The sequence below is a fragment of the Vidua macroura genome, chromosome 2 (assembly GCF_024509145.1).
Source record: "Vidua macroura isolate BioBank_ID:100142 chromosome 2, ASM2450914v1, whole genome shotgun sequence".
NCBI lineage: Eukaryota > Metazoa > Chordata > Aves > Passeriformes > Viduidae > Vidua > Vidua macroura.
In genome coordinates, this window is record NC_071572.1 from 105,431,453 (window position 1) to 105,439,909 (window position 8,457).

Below are 8,457 nucleotides of genomic sequence, written 5' to 3' on the forward strand. Positions count from 1 at the left end.
CTTTTAATAGTCCTTTATGCTTAACTTGTCCTCTTTCTGACAGCGTTTTTTTTATTTTTAGTTTTGATGTCTCTGACATGTGACTATAGCTATCTGTTGTGTGCCTCAAGTAGTTGCTCATGCACCTAGGTAAATTATTTACACAAAATGTATACACTGGTATCTGTTATGTCATTTTAGTATGTTTAGATTTCAATTCAGTGCAAAGCAATATAAATTGTAACCTATTTATAATTTATAGGTGTCACAGTCTTCCAATTTGTCTATATCACCCAATTTTCTTTTGATAGAAAAATGTGCATGGAAGAACTTTTTGTGGTGATATGGGATTTCCAGCTATATAATAGTTGCTGTGCAATTCATCCTGACATGCCTCTGAGGTTTTTGGTTTTGTCTGCAATGTGTAGGCACCAACAGAGTACTGAACATGTGGAGCATGGCTGGAAACAATGGATTTATTATAAATGATCTCCACAGAGTATGCCTGCATTTTTCTGTCTGAAATTTGAGGAAAACATAACAGCATCTGTCAGTTGAATGGATTATTTTCTGTCCTGTTGATGTAGGTTTTATTTAATTCTGAGTTCATGTACCTCAACTCATCTCCAGTCTATGATTCTATGATATTCCTGCTGAGGATCATATGATGTAGGGAGGCTGTGAGATCATAGAATGGTTTGGGTTGGAAGGGACCTTGAAGATCTTCAAGTTCCAAACCCCTGTTGTGGGCAGTGACACCTTTCACTAGACTAGGTTGCTCAGAGCTCCATCCAACCTGGCCTAGAACACTTCCAGGAATGGGGCTTCCACAATTTCTCAAGGCAACCTGTGCCAGGACCTCACCATTCCCCCAGGAAAAGAATTCCTTCCTGACATCTGATCTAACCCTACTCTCTGTAAATTTGTACTCATTCCTCCTTGTTCTCTCACTACAGTTTCTGATGAAAAATCTCTATCTGGCTTCCTTGTAGGCATCCATGGGAGATAATGTTGCCTAGCATAGTTTGGATCAGTGAAAAGTCTCATAGAGATATTTGCAATAATTTCATTTAAATGGTACCAGCACTTCATAAAAGTTCAAGACATGAGGAAACAAGCTTGAAAGAGAAGAGCCCTGAGCAATGTGTTATAAAAGCTTGCGTATAAATACCTCCTGTAATCAAATATACTGAGGTTCCTGCAGCACTACAATGACAGCTCTGCTGTAAATGAAAGCAGTAAAGCAGTCATAGGACCTCGTGGGGAAAAGAAATGAAAATGGACTATGCTTTCAGCAGGAAAAGCCTTAGTCAGGAACAGAGTCTAGAGAAATGCCACAGGCAAGTAAGTTATATGTCCTTCCAAGAAATATAACTGTTTGTCCACCAGGGCTGGTAAATTCCTCCACTTTCAGCTTCGCAGTCTGAGTCAAATGCTGCAGTTTTGGGGAGCTGTGCAGCCTTTGTCTTGCTGCTACAAATGTTAGTTTTGTTCTTGGGTATTTTATCTCAAGGTTGAAGGGGGTGGAAGTACATTAGCAGCTAGCACTCTGAAAGTTGAGTGGAGTTATTTCTGCAAAAATAAATAAAGGAAAAATCCAAGTAACTCCAAGGCCAATAAAAATAAAGAATGAGCTATGCTGCCCCATTAGATGCCTTTTTTTTTTTTTGTTAGATAAATATCAAGTTTATGCTTTACTGTTTCTGGTTGGTTTTACTTCTTCCCAGTCCATCAAGAAATCTGCTGACAAAAGGAAAGACATTTTCCTTTCTTTCTAACACATATAGTATAAGTCTTGAAGGGAGCATAAAGAAACTTCCAAATAATTTCTTAACAATACCTTGTGCAACATTAAAAACAGTAACACGTTAATTTTCCCTTATGACTAATGTGAAGCCTTTACCTGTCTCCTACCCCAAAAATTACCAGCTTGTTAGAAAGAGAACTCAAGATTTATGGCTCAAATGCCTCTTGTTTCATTCTCCTGGGCATCAGCCTGGAGAAGGAAAGCTGTATTGATCACTACAGTGATCTATCCCTCTTTTTGAGTAGACAACAACTTGAACTCAAGCAGACAAATTTGTTTCAGCCATCAAAATGAAACTTTTTAAATTGAAACTCAGCTTTGTAAAAGACTGTAGGTAGCCTGAATATCTGAAATGTAGAATATTAAAAAAAAAAAGCTTGGTAAGGGAAGTTAGAGAAGTGAAAGGGAAAACAGGATTATCCCAAAAAAATATTCACCTTTTTTTTTCTTTTTTTCTGTTGTTGTTGTTGTTTTTTTTTTTGTTTTGTTTTGTTTTTTGGTTTTTTTTTGTTTGAGCCGCACAGCATATATTCAAAATGTCCAGAACTGAGCATATTTACAGAGACCTGCCTGCAAGAAGAAATCAGTGAGTGCTGTTGGCACACACTGTGTGTAAAGGAGCTCACCCTGCAACAACTGAGAGTGGCTGAAATACTTTCAGTATTTAGACCATGACGATGTACCAGCTCTCCTTAGAGACTGAAAGCATAAGAAGATGTTGGTGTCCACTAGAGCAGATTAGGTAAGAAATATTTACTTTTTTAAGATTTCTATAATCATGTATTTTTATAGGCAACTTGTGACAGAACAGATTATTCTTATTTCAGAATTATTGTCTGACATATTCTTGTTGAAATCAATCAGAAGAGGAAAGGCTGAAAGATTTGGGATTGTTCAGCCTAGAAGAGAGAATGCTTTGGGGTGATCTAATTGTGACCTTCCAGTACCTGAAGGGAGCCCACAAGATGGACAAAGAGAGACTATTTACAAAGGTCTGAAGTGACAGAACAAGGTGGAATGGCTTCAAAATGAAAGAGAGTAGGTTTAGATCAGATACTGGGAAGAAGAAATTCTTCCCTGTGAAGATAGTGAGGCACTGGAACAGGTTTCCTTGAGAAGTTGTGGATGCCATATCCCTGGAAATGTTTCAGGCCAGACTGGATGGGGCTCTGATCAAACTGGTCCCTGCCCATGGCAGCAAGGTTGTAATGAGAGAATTTTTAAGGTCTCTCCCAGCCCAGTCCATTCTGTGATTCTAGGAAATCTCCTCTAGCTGGTCTTACCCACTGCAGAACAGCTACTCCATGAAGCTGTAGGGAAGGGCTGCTCCAGGAAGGGGAGAGTGCAGTTAATAGGAGGAAGAGACTTCTGCAGCTGGAGAAATTGTTAGGTGATGGACAGGATCTTTTCTGTCTCCCAAGCCTTATGAGATCTTTTGGAAATACAGAAGAGACTTGAATGAGCTTGCTTAAACTTTCCCTCAGCTTTAGTTCACACACACCTATTTTACACCATGCAGAACATCACAGGGATTCCTAAAATGCATGACCCAATGTATATGGATACAAAGACATGGCATCTGTTTATGTTACAGGCTAGAACTTACAGCTTTGGATCAAAGAATTTCCACTGAGAAAGTCTGAAAAACTTTTATATTATCTTCTGTTATATATGTCAGACTACACTCTAGCAAAATTTTAAACTATTAAAAAAATTATTTCTCTCAAATTACTAAAAAAATTACTTCTCCCAAATGCAATAAAAGCTGTCTTGTCCCATTCTCACTGTTTCCCATATGCCAAACAAAAGGTAATGGACTTTTTTCAGACATTTCCCTTAATCAGCAAAAAGCTTGGAATAAAAGCTCTCTCTGATTATTAGCCTTAAATCTTAATCTCCTTAACTTGGCAGGGCCTTGCCATTACTTTTGAATGTTTAAATATAGATTAATAAAGAGAAGACATGTCTAGCCACTGCAATCATGTAGCTATTAGAAGAGCAAATATCTTAAGAGCTCAAGCTGAAGTGAGCCCCAAGAGAGATGAGGTTTAAAATCAAAAGAATGCAGTTTTCAATTTAGGTGAAAACAAGGTGGATTATGAATTGTTTGTCACTACCACCTCAGTGTTTATTTTGCTGAAGATTTGTAGTGGTAATTAAATGTTGACTTCCAAGTAGTGCTAAGTATCCATGGAAATAAATAGAGCCTGTCTTTATAGACATAGAGATGAAATGGAGGTATTTGTGGAGTGAAGATTTGTGTTTATTTATTATTTTAGCTTGTAGTACTCTGGGAATATCTGTCTTAATTTAAAATATTTGTTTATTTGCAAGTCCCGTGTTTTCATTTTTGTTTCCCTAGTGGGAATAAATCAGACTTTCAGGTTTTTAAAAGAATTCACAAAACTTCAATGGATCATTTGCATTGCACAGTGTCTTCATTAAATACTTTGGGCAGACTTTAGTCCTGAAATAGTTTTAGACTGAAATTACCAAAGCATTTGTAAATTTTAGGCTGAGGTCTGCAAAATTATCTGTGACTCTGAAGCACACAAGTTTTCAGTACATTATTCTGTCAGGATAACTCTCTTGTAATTGAAGAATAGCAACTTTTTTTCCTCTGTTGTTCAGTGCTTTTCTGCCCTCCAGTCCTCTTCCCCATGCTTTGACCATCATAGTAATAGGCACAGTCCTCGGATAGTTGCATACTCAGTATAATGTTATAAGATAGGAATTTTTCTTTGACTGGCTTATCAACACATAAGTTGATTTTTCATTAAAATGTTGTTCCAGACTTAACTGGATAAAGTTGGGTTTGCTCAGAAAGCAGGGCAAAATTCCACTTTCTCTTAAAACCAAAACAAATAGAATTACAATAACAAAAGCCAAAAACCCTGGAAGGAGTGATAACTTATGTTCAGACCTGAATTCTATGCCTGTTTTGTGTCACTGTTAGTGCCTCCAATGGTGTATGGAATACTCCTAAGAGAAAATAAATTCTCTTCCTCAAATTAGAAAAGGAAGAAAAAATTGAGCAGCTGGTTTATTTTTCTGGCTCCCATCTAAATGTAAAGCTTCCTGGCTTTTTTGAGACCATTTAGATGTGATTGTTGTCCCGCTTTCTTTCTATTTCTCATAAAGAATATACATCTAGGACTGTTTACAGATTTCAGGATAATCTCCTGGTTTGGTAACTGATTTCTTTCTATCTTGTTTTAAAGCTACATTGACAGTGTCTTTCAAAGCTTTTTGAATGACTTTTCTCCTTGCAGCACTGTTGAGATTTAAAGTAACAAAGAGCAAGAGAAGAAAATATTATGCTCTATTTCCTTTTTTTTTTCTTCTTTTTTTTTTTTTTAAGAAGTTCCCTTTTGTCTCCTGTTCCCTCAAAGAGTAGAAAAGCATAAAAGGGTTTGAAGTAAGCTAACTCCAAGAGGTAGATAAAGGAGAGCCTGACAAACTGCAGTTTGTTTGGAAACCAGTGCCAACATTGCCTTTCTTATCTGTATGGATAATACAAACAATAGAATGACCTATTTTTATGGCCTGACCATTACATCTTTTCCTATGGCCATAAATGACTTTGAACTACTAACAGTCATTGTTTGTAGTTATTTTCTATGTTTAAATGCTTCAGATAAGACTCTGGGCTCTTTTTCAGTTTCACCCTGTATTATAGAACAGTGGCTGTTGCTGGGCATGCAAGGTCATGGCTGAAATGTCATTGCTTTTGGTGTCCACACTCAGTTATTTTCATTTGCTGATGAAGATCTGAGGCTAGTCAATCAATTAAACTAAAAGTGAAAGCAATGGTTTCCTCCTGAGAATGTTATCCTACATGGCCAAACACACTGTGCTGCTTATATTCAGTCTGTGTAATGGGTATTTCTGGGTGTTCCTAGAAATTCAGGAGGCCAAAGCATGGACTGAAGTTTCTCCGTGTGCTTCCAAAGCATTGCAGTAGGGGAGTTCCTTGCACAAATGAATTACCCTTTTGACACAGGGTTTGGTTATTGACAAGCTTTCACACGATAAAAAAAGGACAGGTTTTTGTGAGTGAGAGTGAAGGCTATACAATTTCAAAATTGTTTTTGCTGGTTAAAAAAAGCCATCTAAAGGTATGTCAATAAAATAGGTATTATAGTAAGTTCATAATCAATCAGAGGGCAATGAACTAATGGCTATGTACTTAGTTTGGATGCTCCGGGTGTGCATTTTGCTTTTTTTTTTGTTTGTCATTGCTTATATAACTGCATGACATTTGCTGCCATGAGGGACATCCAGGTCTCCAGTAATTTTAAGAGCAGTCAGAGTAGTATATCTTCCATATAATAAAGTGGGAGCTTTAATTTCTATTTCTATTTCTCTTCTACCATCAACCAGTAATGCAGTTGTGGGAATATCTCCCTTGTGTGTGTGTGTGTGTGTGTGTGACAATGACCTATGAAATGACACCCATGATGGGAACACAGAACACACAGAAGAGATCGCTAGAATGATATGAGCAGTAAAGACGGAATTGTTGCAATCTGCTCATGGATAAACTTAAATTTTCACATACTTCAGGCACAAACATTTCTTCAGACTGCAGTTTTTATAAAAAATATGAATGCAAGGCTAAGCAGGGTTACTCTCCTGATGAGAGCAAACAGCATAACACTTCGACAGCTAGTGATTTAAACCTGTCCTAATTCAAGCAGAAAAAAACCACCAGATACTAAAGGATAAAATGTGGAAGGTTAAGATCACAGAAAAATGGAAAAACTGCATTGTGGATGAGGGAAGCGTTTCATTGTTTTGGCATTATAGATCAAAATATCAGTAACACTCATGCTGCCTCCTGAAACCTGGACTGTGCTGCTTAGGAAACAAAAATTATCATTTACCAAGAAGGAAAAAATCTTGAAGATATACTTCTGCTTTAATTTCTGTGTAACAAAGAAGAATTTTCAAGAAATATCGAGATTCACTACCTTTTTTAAAAAAAGGATTGCAAATGCCTGTAAAATGACTGAACAATGCAGTGGGAAAAGTTTACTTCCAGGCTGTCTTTATTTTTGTGTGCCTAGCCCATGTTCTCCATAGGCTGACTGTCATCAGGATATTTTGATCTCATTTTCTGCCTTTTTCCAAGATACCTTATGCTCTGCTAATAGCTATTTTTCCCCCAAAGATGATAGCTGCTCACAGCTGCTATCCCTATCCTTTGTGGATACTTGGCAGCCCCTCCTCTGTCATGCTGAGAACAAACACTAGGTCGTATAACTGAGAGGCCACTGGGCCCTTTGGAAGGATGACAACTAAGCACCAGCTGTTATCACTAAAAGAGTTCCTCCATTTCTCTCCTGATCATCTCCTGAAACATTTAAAGGGAAAAAAAAAAAAAACCTGACCAGGAGCAGGCTGAAGAAATTGTTGCCCAAAACAGGGGTACTTCAGATCCTAAAGACTTTGTACTCCTTATGATTAGAAAGACTGAGTGCAACTGCCCTCTTCTGTTCTAGTTCTTATATGGTTTCTGTTCCTACAATGCTGGAAAATATTTGCTGCAGTTTAAACTTTCCCTAAAATATATCACCATCCTAACTACCATCCTAATCACTCATTTGTAAACATGCCTATCCTGTCAGGATTGATATGCAAGAAAAGGGACAAGGATTCTCTGTTAAGTCATAGTTAATGGCAGCTCAGGCCTCATCTTGCAACATCAGGAAAATTTAATTGCTCTTTTTGGGTTCACTAAACTGGTTTTCTCTGCTTGCTAATATCAACTAGTTGACTTCATTTTATCAAACATAGAAAAAGAAAAGAACACCCCAAAGTAGACAGATAACTACCTTACACTCTGTAGCTGGAACTATTTCACAGTTCACTTCTCCAATGAGATGATGAGACAGCTGCTACATCAACTGGTTGCTTTCTTTCTATCATGGAGCATTCACCTCCTTCATAGTTGATCTTCTCAAGGTGCTGCCAGGTACCAAGCCCTTATCTAAGCAGCACCTTATCTTGTTTGAGCTGTTTCTCCTCTGAGAAACACCTATTTCTACCTTCCTGCACTTCTATCATGTTTGGTTAACTATTCCCTACTCCAACAGTTGTTCCCTGCTGCCCTTTCCCTAATTGTTGCTTACTTAGTGACCTGCTCCATCTAATGCAGTTCTGCTAATGATTTCTGTTAATTCATCTCCGTGAACACAAACACTGCTGGGGGCTGATACAGGCTATACAACACCGCTATTCCAACTTCCACTGCTTTCCTGGAAACTCTGAAGTAAAACACCCCACTTTTCTTTTTTTTTTTTTTCCACAGCACATAATTTGTATCCACATCACTACAGAATTGATGTTTAAGGTGAGCATTTATCTCAGAATTTGACTTGTGAGCTGGCCTGTATTTTCCTATGTCCTTACAGCTCCAGATTTTCTCTGGTTAGCTGTGGACTTCCTTTTCAATAACTACCAAACACAATAAAATAGGACATGTTAAAAGAGGTCATGTTTCCTCAGGTGCTTTCATTTATCTTCCTTTCTCTCTATCACAAATCCAGAGAGCTGTCTATGGTCTCTGAAAATCTCCTGTGATTTTCTGTTAGGGTCCAACCATCAGGCATATTTGAGAATGCAGAATTTCTGCTCTGCAAGTGTAGGACTATAGTAGTGTATGGAAT

At 37.7% G+C, this 8,457-nt stretch overlaps 1 long non-coding RNA gene across 2 annotated transcripts; it reads left to right on the plus strand.

The window, feature by feature from the left end:
- The first annotated feature begins 759 nt into the window (after positions 1-759).
- On the plus strand, positions 760-8,224 carry LOC128803686 (uncharacterized). 2 transcript variants are annotated; one of them, XR_008435808.1, is made up of 4 exons: positions 760-1,323; positions 2,311-2,528; positions 2,614-2,778; positions 8,100-8,224. It is a non-coding gene; the product is annotated as an uncharacterized LOC128803686 (long non-coding RNA). The 2 variants fall into 2 exon arrangements; XR_008435807.1 differs by lacking the exon at positions 8,100-8,224 and having other exon boundaries at positions 2,614-3,286.
- The last annotated feature ends 233 nt before the right edge of the window (positions 8,225-8,457 follow it).